Source organism: Sorex fumeus, unplaced genomic scaffold (assembly GCF_029834395.1).
Source record: "Sorex fumeus unplaced genomic scaffold, SorFum_2.1 ptg000002l, whole genome shotgun sequence".
Lineage (NCBI taxonomy): Eukaryota > Metazoa > Chordata > Mammalia > Eulipotyphla > Soricidae > Sorex > Sorex fumeus.
In genome coordinates, this window is record NW_026606059.1 from 16686275 (window position 1) to 16702306 (window position 16032).

Below are 16032 nucleotides of genomic sequence, written 5' to 3' on the forward strand. Positions count from 1 at the left end.
TTTAGTCTAATTCTACAATTCTACAATAGCATTATAATTGTAGCAAGGAACTTATAGTCATTAGTAATGTGATAAAAGTGGTGTTTTCATGTAGTATTATCATTTTTCAGTATCAGCTAAGACCACTAAACTGGCTTCTAAGTAGGTTTTTTGGGGATGGCCTCCAGTGTGTAATGAGATGTGGATCACAATTCATTTTATTATTTTAGAAAAATATAAAAATTGAGTTATAATTCAAGTTTATACTATAGAACATTTATAAATGCATTGAGTTTGAATATAATTTATAAATATATAGTTAAATGTAAGGATGTAATATAAAATTTAAATATTGTACATATATATAAAATACTTGCATTTAAAGGTGAATTCTTGATTAGTTAATGCAAAAAGCATTAGGATTAATGCCTATTATACAGAAATAAATTAAGTATTCTGCTGAGATTTTCTATAAAACAATGTAGGTTATTGAAAGAAAATAATTCCTCCACAAAGACATGTCATGTTTCACATATTCTAACTATAAATGATCCAAAATGTATGAAGCAGCATGTTATGACATCAAATTTGCAATTAATTTAGTCACTGAAGAAGGAGCACCAGATTCCTTGGAAGATCCAGAAATCTAAAGATGACCAGGCAGCTAGGTCATCCAGAAACAACATCATCTGTATTCATTAGAGTAGTAAAGGGTAAACTGAGTAAAACAAGAAGACAAAACCCTAGTATTTTGAATAAGATGAAAATTTTCTTCTATTTTACTACTCTAGGCTCTCAAAGTGGGTAGGCACCTATCTCTGCCCCAACAGAACATCCTCAGAACCAGTTACTCCCCTACCCCACCCCCTTTTTTTTGGTTGATTTCCCTAATCCATCAGCATCAATGCCCTACACTTCTGGATATAGGGGATATCCCTCACACTAGTGTTTGGCAACTCAGAGCAAATTAAAGACTAAGGAAAACATTCTGGGTAAGCAAACTCCTTTTTAAAAAGTTGGGCAGAAATCTTTTATGCTTTATTTATTATTTTTAAAATTTTTATTAGTGAAACACCATGAGGTACAGTTGTAGACTTACAAATTTTTGTGCAAGGGTTTCAGTTATACAATGATCAAGTACCCATCCCTCCACCACTGCCCATTCTCCACCACGAATGATTACAGTATCCCTCCCACCCCCATCCTCCCCCCATCCCACTCTGTCTCTGTATCTCTGTGGAGGGCATTCACTTTTGTTCTCTCTCTCTTTTTGGGTGCTGTGGTTTGCAAAAGAGGCATTGAGTGACAACCATGTTTGTTCTATAGTCTACTTTCAGCAAGCATCTCCCATTCTGGGAGGATCCTCCCAAAACCCTTTACTTGGTGCTCCCTTCTCTATCTGAGCTGCATTTTCCCCAAGCATGTGTGGCTGGCCTCCAAGTCAAGGAGTGAACCACCTGGTACTCATCTTGGCTATTCTTGGGTGTTAGTTTCCTATTTTGCTACTTTATATTCCCCAGATGAATGCAATCTTTCTATGTCTGTTCCTCTCTTTCTGTCTCATTTCACTTAGCATGATACTTTCCATGTAATACCACTTGAATAAAAGTTTTATGACTTCACCTTTCCTAACAGCTGCATAGTATTTCATTGTGTAGATGTACCAAAGTTTTTTTAATGAGTCATCTTTTCTTGGGCACTTGGATTTTTTTTCAGATTTTGGCTATTGTGAACAGTGCTGCAATGAACAAACAAGTGCAGATGTCACTTTGATTATATTTTTTTGCCTCTCCAGGATATATTCCCAGGAGTGGTATTGCTGTCCTTCATTGTAATCACTGGTTTTGGCATATCGAATACAAAACGGATAGCTTGCGAGGCTCTGACGTGGGGGCGGAATACTCTTGGTAGCCTGCCAGGCTCTCCGAGAAGAATATAGGCTTTTGGGGCGGCCTCTAATCGCCCTTGTAGGTGTTATCATAGTTCAAACCATATTTGATCCCTAATCAAATATGGTACAGAAATTCTAGAAGATGGGTATTTAGTGTCTTATAATGTTTCACATATTCTAACTATAAATGATCTGCGGCTTCGTGGCCGTGCAGGTCCAGAAAGCGTCCTGGAGCATGGTGATGGCTGGGTAGTGGAGGTAGTGGAGGTCTCCCAAAGAGTAATTGAAAGAGCTATGCTTGGAATATCATGTTTCACTCAAATGAGAGAAAGTATCCGGAGTTCTGACCTCAGTCGACGATCAAGAATCAGGGACTCTGTCTCATTTGCCAAGGTGTCAAAAATCAGATGGGCTGGTCACATAATGACATCTAGAGACAACCACTGGACTAGAGCCGTTACCGACTGGATTCCACGGGATGTCAAAAAACCGCGTGGCCGCTCACCTAACAGATGGTCAGACTTCTTCATAAAGATCAAGAACAATCTGTTTGAGGCTCTTTGTGTTCCTAGAACAAACAGACGCCATTGTGCTACACTAGCACGTGACAGGGACAAAAGGAGATGTTACTGGCACACACTCGAGCAAATTGACGATTAACAGGAAGTCAAGTGATCAAGTGGTGTTGCTGGGTCAAGTGGGAGCTCAATTTCTAATTTTTTGAAAATCGTCCATATTGTTTTCCAAAGGGCTAAACCAGTTGGGATTCCACCAGCAGTGAAGGAGGGTCCCTTTCTTACCACATCTATGCCAACACCAGTTGTTTTGTTCTTTTGGATATGGGCCAGTCTCTGTGGCTTGAGATGATATCTCATTGTGGTTTTTGTCTGCATCTCCCTCATGATTAATGATGTAGAGCATTTTCTCATGTGCCTTTTTTCCATTTGGATTTATTCTCTGAGAGAGTTTCTGTTCATTTCATTGCCCCATTTTTTGATGGGGTTGGATGCTTTTTTCTTGTAGAGTTTAACTAGTACATTATATATCCTTGATATCAACCCCTTGTCAGATGGGTATTGGGCTAATATCGTTTCCCATTCTGTAAACTGTCTTTGTATTTTGGTCATAGTTTCTTTTGAGGTGCAGAAGCTTCTTAGTTTAAGATAGTCCCATTTTCTATCTCTGTTTTCACTTGCTTGGCCAGTGGCGTGACATCTTTGAAGATACCACTAGCTTCAATGTCATGGAGGGTTTTGCAACCTTGTCTTCAATGTACCTTTTGGATTCCGAGCTGATATTGAGGTCTTTAATACATTATGATCTTTTATACATGGTGTTAGGCAGAGATATGAGCCCATTTTTTTCCATGTAGCTGTCCAGTTTTGCCAGCACAATTTGGTAAAGAGGCTTTCCTTGCTCCACTTCACATTTCTTGCTCCCTTATCAAATATTAGATGAACATATGTTTGATTATATGATTATCATATGATCATATGTTTTGTCAATATATTCAACCCTGTTTCATTGGTCTGCAGCTCTGCCTTTGTTCCAGTACCATGCTGTTTTAATTATGACTGCTTTGTACTAGAGTTTGAAGTTAGAAAGGTTGATTCCTCCCATTTTCTTTTTCCCAAGCATTGCTTTAGGTATTCATCAGGGCTTATTGTTCCATATAAATTTCAGGATTGTTTGCTCAATTTCTTTGAAGAGTGTCATGGGCATCTTTATAGGAATCACATTAAATTTGTACACTGGTTGGGGAACTAATGCCATTTTGACAATGTTAATTCTCCCGCTTCATGAGCAGGGCATCTCTTGATCACTTGACTTCCTGTTAATCAGCGATTTGCTCCAGCGGTTGCCAGTAACGTCTCCATTTGTCCCTATCATGTGCTAGTGTAGCCCAATGGCTTCTGTTTGCTCTAGGAAAAGGCAGAGCCTCAAACCGATCGTTAATGATCTTGATGTAGAAGTCTGACCATCTGGTAGGTGGGTGGCCACACGGTCAGTGACATCCAGTGGAATCCAGTCGGTAACGGCTCTAGTCCAGCGGTCATCTCCAAATCTCATTATGTCTACAGCCCATCTGGTTTTTGATGCCTTCGCAAACGAGACAGCGATCCTGATTCTTGATCATCCACGGAGGTCTGAACTCTGGATTCTTTCATTTGAGTGAAACATGATACTCTAAGCATAGCTCTTTCAATTACTCTTTGGGAGACCCAATAGTTTTCTCATCCTGTTTGCATAGGGACCAGGTGTCTGATACATATGTTAATGCAGGAAGAACAGTGGAATCAAAGAGATGTGACCAGAGCCGGAGTTTTTTGTTCCTCTAAGCTATTTCTTCGATGCTCTTGAAGGCGTTCCAAGCCACTCTCTTCATCCTGCAGAGCTCGGGTACCAGGTCATTTGTTATGTTGACTTCTCGACCTAGGTACACATAGCTGTTGCATTCAGAGACGGTCGTTCCGATGAGAGCAAATGGGGCGTCAGGAACAAGGCTGTTTCTCATAAACATTGTCTTCATAAGATTCAGCTGTAGTCCGACCTTTCCACACTCACGGTCAAAGTCGGCCAGCATTTGTGCCGCTTGGCTAATGTTTGGTGTTATTAAAACAATGTCATCAGCAAAGCGGAGGTGGTGTAGTTGCCAACCATCTATCTTCACTCCCATTCCTTCCCATTCCAGTCGTCTCATGATGTTCTCGAGGGTGGCACTGAAGAGTTTTGGTGAAATGGTATCACCATGCCGAACCGCTCTCTTAACATCAATGATTACTTCTTTGTAGAATGGTGAGATACTGGTAGTGAATCCGTAACACAGTTCACGGAGGATCTTGACGTATTGAGTTTGAATAGCCTGATTGGCTAGGGCTTCAATGACTACTTCCGTCTCAACAGAATCAAAGGCCTTCTTTAAATCAATGAACGTTAGACAGAGCAGCATCTTGAACTCCTGAGAAATCTCAGTGAGCTTGGTTATCATGTGGATATGGTTGATGGTGCTGAATCCTTTGTGGAACCCGGCTTGCTTCCATGGTTGTCCTTCATCTAGTGTTCTGCCAATCCTATTCAGGATGACTCTAGTGAACAACTTATAGATGACAGACAATAGGCAGATCGGGCGATAGTTGCCAGTGTCATGGATGTCTCCATTCTTGAACAGTAGTACGGTCCTGCTGGTTTTCCAATGGGACGGAACCTTGCATTCAGACAGGTAACGTGTGAAGAGCCGAGCCAGTGTATTGATGAGTACTGACAGCAGGTTCTTCAGGTGTTCAGGTCTGACCTTGTCTGGGCCGGGTGCTGTTTGTTTCTTTACGAAATGGCGTGTCGGATTTCGGAAGGGAGAACTTGGGAACGACATATCCATCCTGTGGAATTTGGTATGTCGGCAGGTGGATATGGCTATCGAAGAGATTTGAGTAGAAGTCATGGATAATCTTCTCCATTGCCGTTCTGGATGATGTGATGGATCCACCAGGACGTCAGAGGGCAGTCATCTTGATCTTGTAGTTGGCGAAGGACAGGCGGGCGTTATGAATACTTTTCTCTGATTCTGCCGCATCTACCAGTACTTCTGCTCTTCTTTCTTTGAGGTCTTCCTTGATCGCATCTCTGCACTGCTTTGCGAGCTCAGACATTAGCTTGTGGTTGCCTGAGGCATGCGCCAAACCACGTTGGCGAATAAGCTCAAGAGTTTTCGAAGACAGGCTTTTTTTGTGGCTATCTCTCTCTTGGCGTTCCTCGCACAATCATGGAGGTGCTGAACCAGTCGATCATATTCCTCGTCAATGTTGTCCATCGAGGACCTGATGTTACAAGCCCGAAACATCAAGTACGCCATTATGGTCTGACCGAGACAAGAAGGCACCAATCTCATCACGCCGTTTTCAACACTGGAGAAGAATTGTTCCTCGGAACATGCGATAAAAGAGGTGTTGGAGGCATCTGTGTTCATTCGAATGACTAACAACCTGATTCGGACATTTACATTTGAATAGATGTGGCTCACTACCAGCAGTTTCTATCTCCATTGTCTATGTACCAACATCCAATTATGATGAAGGAGAAATTGAGAAGTTCTATATGGAGCTGGAGAAGTTCTATAAAGAAGACCACACCTTCTACAATATCATTGTGGGTGATTTAAATGCCAAGAGTAGGGCATATCTTTCTATTTTCTCATGTTCTCTTTTATTTCCCGAAGTAGTGTTTTGTAGTTTTCTTTGTATAGGTCCTTTACTTCCTTAGTTAAGCTGTTTCCTAGATACTTGATGTTCTGGGGCACAATTGTGAATGGGATTTTTCTTTCATGTCACTTTCTTCTCTCTCACTATTTGCGTATAGGAAAGCCATGGACTTTTGGGTATTGATTTTATAGTCTGCAACTTTACAAGTCTATTGTTTCTAGGAGTTTCTTGGTAGAGGTTTTAGGGTTCTCTAGGTATAGTATCATATCATCTGAGAATAGTGAGAGCTTGATTTATTTGTTTCCTACCTGAATACCCTTAATATCTTTGCTTGTCTAATCTCTATTACAAGTACTTCCAGTAATATACTGAATAGCACTTGAGAGAGTGAACATCCTTGTTTCATTCCTAAGTTTAGAGGGAAGACTCAGTTTTCCCCTTTGAGGATGATGCTTTCCGTAGGCTTGCGGTAGGTTGCTTTAACTCTATTGAGGAAAGTCCCCTCTATATCAATTTTGGTGAGGGTTTTCATCATAAAATGGTGCTGGATCTTGTCAAATGCTTTCTCTGCATCTATTGATATGATCATATGGTTTTTATATTTTCCTTTTTTGATATGATGGATTATGTTGATTGATTTCCAAATGTTAAACCATCCTTGCATCCCCGGGATGAATCCCACTTGGTCATGGTGTATGATCTTTCTGATGAGTTGTTGAATTCTATTTGCTAGTGTTTTGTTGTAATTACTGGTTTTGGCATATCGAATACACAATGGGTAGCTTGTGAGGCGCTGCCATGAAGGCAGAATACTCTCGGTAGCTTGCCAGGCTCTCAGAGAGGGATAGAGGCTTTTGGGGCGGCTTCTAATTGCCCTTTTTAATCCTTACTTAAGCTGATTTCTAGGTACTTGATTTTCTTGGGCACAATTGTGAATGATATTTTTCTTTCATGTCACTTTCTTCTCTCTCACCTGGGCCCTATGTCAACAGGATGAGACGGCTATTAGGGTCTCCCAAAGAGGAATCAAAAGAGCTATGGTTGGAGTATCACATTTCACTCAAATGAGAGACAGAATCCGGAGTTCCAAACTTCGTCGAAGATTAAGAATCAGGGACGCTGTCTCCTTTGCCAAGGCGTCAAAAATCAGATGGGCTGGACACATAATGAGATTTGGAGATGACCGCTGGACTAGGGCGTTACCAACTGGATTCCACGGGATGTCAAATGACCACGTGGCCACCCACCTACTGGATGGTCAGACTTCTTCATCAAGTCCCTGAACAATTGGTTTGAAGCTATTCATGTTCCTGGAACGAACAGACACCACTGGGCTACACTAGTACGCGACAGGGACAAATGGAGACATACTGGCACCCGCTTAAGCAAATTGATGATTAACAGAAAGTCAAGTGATCAACTGATCAAGGAGAAGAGAAAGGCAATATTAACTTTACAGTGTAAATTCAGTGTCCTAGAAACATCTGACCTTACAAATTAACAGGAACTGATTAGGGGAATAAACTGATTAACTTTTGGGGGAAGAGAGCATAGAGAAGTAGTTATAAATAAAAAGAATGGGAGTGACTCGGGAGCACTGAGATGGGAGCAACCCAATACCTAAACTACCTGAGGCTATGCAGGAAGTACAAAACAGTGTTATCCTACAGTCCTCTTTGAATTTACTGGATATCTGTCTCACTGTTTCATGAGCTCATTGAACATCTTCATTACTTCATATCTGAATTCTTTCTCAGAGAGGTCCCTTAGGTGAGTAACACCTACTGAGGCTCTGGACTCTCTTCATCGTCCTCCCCTCATGGTGGGGATTTGCCTTGTTTCTTCATGTTGGTGTGGAGGTATGGAGACTGAGATGTTATTCAAATTGCGGGCTGTGGTCATGTGAGCGTCTACTGGCCCAAAATTAGGCCACGCCCACTTCTGAAGAGGCTACGCCCCCTACAGGTATCTGGTGTGTGTGAGGGTTACAACCTTGGGGTGGAAGAAGACCGGGCACAGCATTGGGGACTAACAGGAAGAGTTTCAGAGATGGTGAGCGTCCCAGGGTCCTAGAGGATAACTGGAGCGTGTACACAGAGAAAGCCAAGTCCCAGGTTCGAGTACTGACTGACCTGGGGGAGGAAGAAGGCTTTTGTGCTTTAATGAGTAGAACTTAATGATTCAGTTGGAATGAAAATGCTAAAGTGTTGGTTTTGGGAGGTGGGGATATTAAACCAAACCAGCCGGTGCTCAGGGCTTGCACTCTGTGTGAGAGCACCATAAGGGGTACTGGTCTTCACTCAGCGCTTGTCTGGCATGCCACATTTGCTCTTTCTCTCATAATATTAAGACTTGAAGGACTTTTCAACATTTGCCACCCCCATTGGTGTTGGTGGGGTGGGTGGGTGGCCATGCCCAGCTCAGCCCAGCTTTGGGGGCTGGCTGTGTTTGGGCCTGACCGAAGCTGCAATAGTTGAGTACTAGTGACGCTGAGAGTCAGCAAACCACATTTGTGTCATGCCCGAGTTCAAACTTGGGACCTCACACATGCCAATCACACATTTTGACTCTTTGAGAAATTTTCTGGGTTCCTGGTATTTGAAATAAGGTTAAGGTACTCCAGGTTAAGATGCATATCTCTGCCTTATCTCCTGATTTGAGAACCATTTGGGGTGCAGGCAGAAAGAGATTTAAGGTAAAAGGTAAAGGTAAAGGTCCTCCCGTTGATCGTCGATTTGCTCGAGCGGGCCCAGTAACGTCTCCATTGGAGACTTTGTTGTTACTGTGTCTGGCATATCGAATACTCTCGGTAGCTTGCCGGGCTCTCCAAGAGGGGCGGAGGAATCGAACTCGGGTCGGCCATGTTGGCCGCTTGTAAGGCGAACGCCCTACCCGCTGTGCTATTGCAGCTCCTAGAAAGAGATTTAAAGTGAAGGAATAGAAGTTCTTTACACAGGTGAAGGAATAAAAGTTTATTATAAAGTGGAGAAAGAAAGAGGTACGCTTGTGGTTGGACCCCACAGGGGCCACTGGAGAGGCTGGGGTAGAGCCACATGGCAGGAAGACAGGGGGGGTGTTCAAGTTGTTTGGGGCAGAAAATGGAACAAAGACTGGTGGGAACCTGTGCATGATTTGGCCTTGCTTACCTGAGGAAGGCCTTGGAAAAAAGCCAGGAATGTGGCCAGGTGAGCCCTAACTCCCTGCAGGAGGCTGGTAGATCTTTTGTTGTTGTTGTTGTTGTTGTTGTTGTTGTTTTGTTTTGCTTTGTTTGTTTTAAATTTTTTAAAAATTTATTTTCATAAAATTGTTCATAGTAATAGATTTACATTAAATATTTTGACACAGTCCCAACACCATCACACTTTCCCACCACCATTATTTTGAATTTCCCCGCCACCACTCAAAACTGCGGAAAAGGCAGATGCTAGATGATTTATTTTGAATTGGATGCAATTTAAGCAGGGAGGTCTTTGGTTCCGGGAGTGGGTTATCTCATCAGCCGGTTGCCATATGGTCCTGGCTGCCTTTTGGTCCAAGCAAATTTCACACCTCCTACGTATTTCATATCACATTTGTCTCAGCGTCACCTATTGTAATATGCTTGCTACTAATGAACATTCTTTTGAATCTGATAAAACAGTGCAAGAGTTCTCTTTCAACATTTGTTTCATTGTTGAGTGCTGAGGGTCAAACTAAAAAAAAAAAGATCAAATTCTGTACTCATGACTGTCTCAAGACTTCAAAAGAAGACATGGATGGAAGATATTTATCTGTGTGCTTAGTCTTTAAAAGTGCAAGTTTAGGTTTAACAAAACCTGAAAATGAATTTTTTTTTACATTTATTTCTGAATTCTCAGGGAAAGATTTGCACTTGGGAGACCGAAGCACAGGGATAATGATGACAGGGTGAGCATCATGGTTGATGGTCTAGAATATGATGACAAAATAGCATTAAATGCTGAAAATAAGTAAATTATAGCATCAATAGCGTATCAATTACTTTCATTTATAAACATTTCTCAAATCCATGACATCTTTTCTTTGTGTTGTTGTGAAATATGAAATAAGATAACAGTGACATATTTGACAATAATAGGAAGAAATTCTTTTTTTTCCCATAATCCATGCTTCAACACAAGGAAGAATCAACTGCATGCTAACTGAGCAACAAACATCCTCTTTCCCCATCTACTACTGAAAACATTTTTTTTTTCTTTTTGGGTCACACCCAGCGATGCACAGAGGTTACCCCTGGCGGTGCTCAGGGGACCATATGGGATGCTGGGAATTGAACCCGGGTTGGCCGTGTGCAAGGCAAACGCCCTACCTGATATGCTATTGCTCCAGCCCCTGAAAACATTTTTTTGATAAATACTTACACCTCATATTGTCTCATGAGTTTTAATCACATTTTAATTCCAGTTGTGTTGGGGCAGGAACCCCCAAATAGATATTTTCCTAAAGTTTTATAAATTACTTGGTAGATATCACTTTCTAAAAATTTAAAGAAATAAAAAAGTAGATTTTAAATGTGTGTGTGGTGTGTATATGTGTGTGTATGTGGGGGGGGGTAATGGAAGTATTTTAGTTTTATAATCCCTTGAAAAATTTCAGTGATGGTTTAAGTTGTTGTTGTTTTCTGTATAAGTGATATTTTTTATTTTCAAGCATTACCAATCTCACAAATTAAAATTCAGACAGAAAAAGCACTACTTTAGAAGCTACCTAGTGACAGAGCGTAGCTGCAGTCTGAGTTATGGGTCAGATGACCCCCAAAGTACCCTCTTCTCCCCATAACCCATCTTGTTCTCTCTCTGCCGAGGAAGTATTTCAGGCTTTCCAACACTGAGGACAGCAGCATTGAAAATCCTCACATAACTTTTGCTTTGCTTTGGCATCAAAACACTTTCAATTAAATCGATTACTTAAATATTCTTTACTAATAGAAAATAAAGTCCTCGGATTATTAGATCAGACAGTCTCTGCAGTTATGAATCAATAGTGCTCGCTTGTTATGGGTTTCATTATGGACTTATTATTTCTAGATTGCTTCATCTAGGTTTCTCTAGGTTCCATCGCTAAAATAAATGACATAACCAAGTTTCTTTGTGCTTGGTGACTGGAGCACAGATACAAATGTCTCCTCTTATGCTTCTGTCTGCTCAGAAAAGCCTGATTTGTATTGACAAGATGTTTCTTTATACTGAGAAGGTTGTAAAGTAACACATGATTCAGTCTAAAACTTGCTGCTGCTGCTTTTTTGATCATATTTGGTGGTGCTCAGGGGTACTCCAGTTTTGTCCTTGGAGGTTTCTCCTGACAGTGCTCAGAGATCATGGAATGTCAGGCATAAAGCTTTGGTATGTAACACGTGCACTCCAGCCCTTTGAGCTGTCTCCTTGACTATAAATAGCTTTGCCATCAGTTTTTAATCAAACTTGTCCTCTGTACTATCTCTCCTACTCCAGACTTCAAGTTCCTGAAAAGTCTTTTGATTTCTGTTTTACATATTAATACAAATACAATTGCAAATGGAAAGAAATACTAAAGCTGATAAACGAAGAAAATAAAAAGGGGAGGAAGGAAGAAGAGAGGAAGGAAGGAAGAAGGGAAACTGAGGGAGGAAGGAAGGAAGGAAATAAATGAAGGCTCATTCAAGTTTACTTTAATTAATTATTAACAGTAAAATCTGAAAAATAGGGTCACTTAGAAGAAAATGATAAGGGTACATTAACAATATGTTGACAGAAGGCAAGGTTGATTAATAACTCCTGAGGTCAAAGCTATTTATAGCCACAATGCAAAATGGAGAGGCAATTTGCAATGTTCACAGTTAATATTTTGGGGCACTTTTGGACTATTCTTTTTCTTTTTTAAAACAATGCATCTTATATAGGGCCTGGAAAAATCATTACCCATTAGTCACTCAAAGACTATGGAGTGAATAAAATGATTAATTGATAAAGCATTTTGCAACTAGGATAATAGTTGTTACTTTATTAATTTATTTATACCATTCATTGTTCAGGATTTTAATTATCTGGATGCTTAGGTAGTTGTCCAATAGAAATGATTGCAATTTTCCATCATTTAACTTTTTAATGATTTGAAATTATAATGATAGATTTCTGATCTTTATTTGTGTATTTATCTTATGAAGTATAAACATATTAAATTTAAAATTATTCATCCGATATATATATAATATTGGCTACGAATGACTTGTACCAATCTATCGAATGACTTGGTGATAGCACCTTCTTAGTTGAATAATGTTGAAGAAATAAAATCAGCAGCATAGTCTCCAACCCAGAAAAAACTGCACAGAAGTAACAGAGAAAAGAAATGTTTTATTAACAAATAAAACACTGAAAGGACTGGAGGGACAGTATATCTGGGCAGAGTGCTTGCCTTGCACAAGACTGACCCAGGTTTGATCCCTGGCACCCAGGATGGTTTCCTGAGCCTACCAGGAGCAGTCATTGAGTATAAATCAGGAGTAAGCCTTGAGCACCACCAAAACACAAGGGGCCCCCAAAAAGGGGCCTTAGAGAACCAAATAAAGTCCTAAATCAAAACATATTGCATATTATAAGAAGTCCACAAAGAAACTGAAGACTGAGAGGGAAATTGCATTTATATTTCGCCACATACAGTCCTTTCTGTATATGTTCTTAAAATTAGCTTAATTTTCAAGTGGAAGGACTTAACACCAGTTTGTTATTAATGTTTCATTCTAGATTTACTTGGCAATTAGACCTATCTAGTACTAGCTAACTGGCTTTATCTAGAAGGAAAACAAATTTCTCATAACCGTATGACAGGTAATAGTCTTGTAATTTGTAAGACACTGCTCCACAAAGTTCATCTCCTATCCCCAACCCCCAGGAACTGGGAGATTAGAGTGCTATCCTTTTTGGTGTTTACATTTCAAAGAGATACTTCCCTGGTCCTTGAGAAAGACTTTTCTGGGTCATAAAACTGCCAAAAGGTCTATCCAGTTTCAAAAAGATTAATGAGTATTTGAAAGGCAGAGGGAAATACACTTTTTTTTGAGGTAAATATTCGAGAAAGAGAAGGGGAAGGAAATCTCACAGAGAGAATTAAGTTTTTTATTTTGGATATTTTTCATGATTGCACTAGTCTTGTTTTCCTTCCGCATTAACATGCTGTTGCCCTAAGAGCAGAGCAAAGGGAGCGTTCTCTTTTCTCTTAGGATTTTCTCATTTATCAAAATCATTTGTACAATTTTATTTGTGTAATAAGTTTTCATTACACATTACATAAATGTTCACTATTATTAATAAGTAATTTATTGTTAATAAAATAATTACTTGTGCTACTAATAATTATTTACTGTTTCACATCATTCTACTACTACTGAATTAGTATGCCCAATACCTTTGATTATAACACATTGTTAATATTTGGGCACCTTATTTTTTCTGGGCGACAAATTACTCAGTTTTAAAAATTGAAAATTTAGAAGCAGAGAGATAGGACAGTGACTAAGGAGCTTGCCTTGCATATACTCAACCTGGGTTTGATCCCTGGCACCACCTATTGTTGCATGTGTCCCATGAGGAGTGATCCTTAAACATAGAGCCAGGGTAAGCCTAGAGCACTGTTGGGTGTGGCCTGCAAACAAAAAAGTTCAAATGCTGATATTCATAAAAATATTTGTATTCAATCTTATATGCAATCTGATGAGCACTTTACACCTAGTTACACATTTAATGAATGCAACTTTAATGAAGGCATAATATACACTATTATTGCCTTTTGTTTCATAGAAAGGAAAAAAGACACAGAGATTTACAGTAATCTCACATAATAGTAGCCGTAGAAATGGACTATGCCTTAATTTTGTACAGGATGTTGTGTGAAGAGGATGATGTGCTCTGTAGGATGATGTCTTGTTAATTGTATGTGAATCCAACTTCACTATGTAGTGAGCACTAAAGAAATACTATTCCCTGTGATTGTTTTACATATCTATTGTTGTCCTATGAAAATTGCCTTCTGCAGACACCCAGTGTAATCATCAGCCCTTTCTTCTAATAAGAACAAGTGAATTTAATGAACATTCTCTATAAGCAATATCAGTAAAGAGTTTCTAGTGTTGTGAAATTATGAGTTTTTTGACGCTATTTTTAATGTTAAACCAGGCCCGACCCTGCTTAGCTTCCGAGATCAGACGAGATCGGGCGCGTTCAGGGTGGTATGGCCTTTTAATGTTAACAATAATCGAGTGCAGAATCTTACCTATGTAAGGGGACTCTTTGTAACTTGTATTATTTATCCTAATCAATCATTTGTTCATTCATTGATTTCAGTCAACACCTATTGATTGCTTTAAAAATGCTAGACCATATGCTAGGTAAGAAGACCATGTTTTAAAGATGTGAAGAGAATTAATAGAGAATTTGCATTTAGGCTCAAAGAGATAAGAACCTATTACTAGAGTTTAATATTCAAGTGAAATTTGTATGAAACACTAAAAATAGTCAATTTATTGTTAATTTGCCCTTGTTATTTTTCTCTAAGTGATCTTATTTTTCAGATTTTATTATTAATTTAATTGAAGTAGACTTGAATGAGCCACCATTTATTTCCTTCCTTCCTTCCTTCCTTCCTTCCTTCCTTCGTTCCTTTCTTCTTTCCTTCCTTTCTTCTTTCCTTCCTTTCTTCTTTCCTCCCATCTTTCCTCCCTTCTTTCCTTCCTTCCTTCTAGTGTTGTGAAATTATGAGTTTTTATGTGCTATTTTTAATGTTAATAATCAAATGCAAAATCTAACCTATATAAGGGAACTCTTTGCAATTTATATTATATATCCTAATCAATCATTTGTTCATTCATTGATTGCAGTCAATACCTATTGATTGCCTGTCTGCCATTCCTTCCTTCTTCCCTTCCTCCTTTCCTTCCTTCCTTCCCTCCCTCCCTCCCTCCCTCCCTCCCTCCCTCCCTCCCTCCCTCCTTGCCTACTTCCCTCCTTCCCTCCTTTTTTTCCTTCCCTCCTTTCCTCCCATTCTCTATCTGTCTTAGTATCTCTTTCCATTTGCAATTTGTATTAATATTTTTAAACTAAAAAGAAAATACTAGAAATCTTGAATTCTGGGGTAGGAGAGATAGCACAGAGGGCAATTTTGATCACTAGTACTCTGTAATGGTTTTCCAATCTCCACAGTGAGATCTGAGTAGACTGTTCTCTGTAAATCATGGTCCCCTAGGGAATTGGTTACCAAACAAAGCCAAAGAAAAGAAAAGAAAAGAAAAGAAAAGAAAAGAAAAGAAAAGAAAAGGGGAGAGGAAACTGGAAATCTGAAAATCGATATGTTTAAACAAGATTGAATTATGGTAGGCAAAAATATGACAGTAAAATATTTTAAACATATGAGTAATCATAAAAATAATGGAAAGCTTCACTTTTTCTCTTTCTTAAGATCAGTCTTGCCAAAATCATCACCACTAAATGGAGATGAGCTAAGATTGTTGAATAAGTGTAGTATGACCAGAATGATTTCATTTCAAATTATATATCTGCCTCTTAGTCACTATTTGATTTAGCATAACTTCTTTATAGCTCAATCTTCAATTCTGGAAAGCGGGTTGATGCGGTAAGTGAAGACAAAATCATTTTCCCATTATCGTTGTCAGTGGGAGACATGATTCCCTCCAGCAAATGAGTAGGTAGGGTTCCCGGGTGGTTTGCGTGAATTGGTTGGGGAGAGGGCTGAGAAAGGAGCTACCTCTTCCCTCTCTTTCCACCTTGTCTCCAAGGCAGCATCTGTGGATCTGTGGAAATCTAGGACTGAAAATCTAGGACTAAAGTAAATCTTTGATGAATCCCTACAAGAAGAGGCAAAATTTCAAATCAGAACCTACAAAATTCATGTTGCCTCTTTGTTTTGCTTTGTCGGGCCACACCCCGCGATCCTCAGGAGTTATTCCTGGCTCTGCAC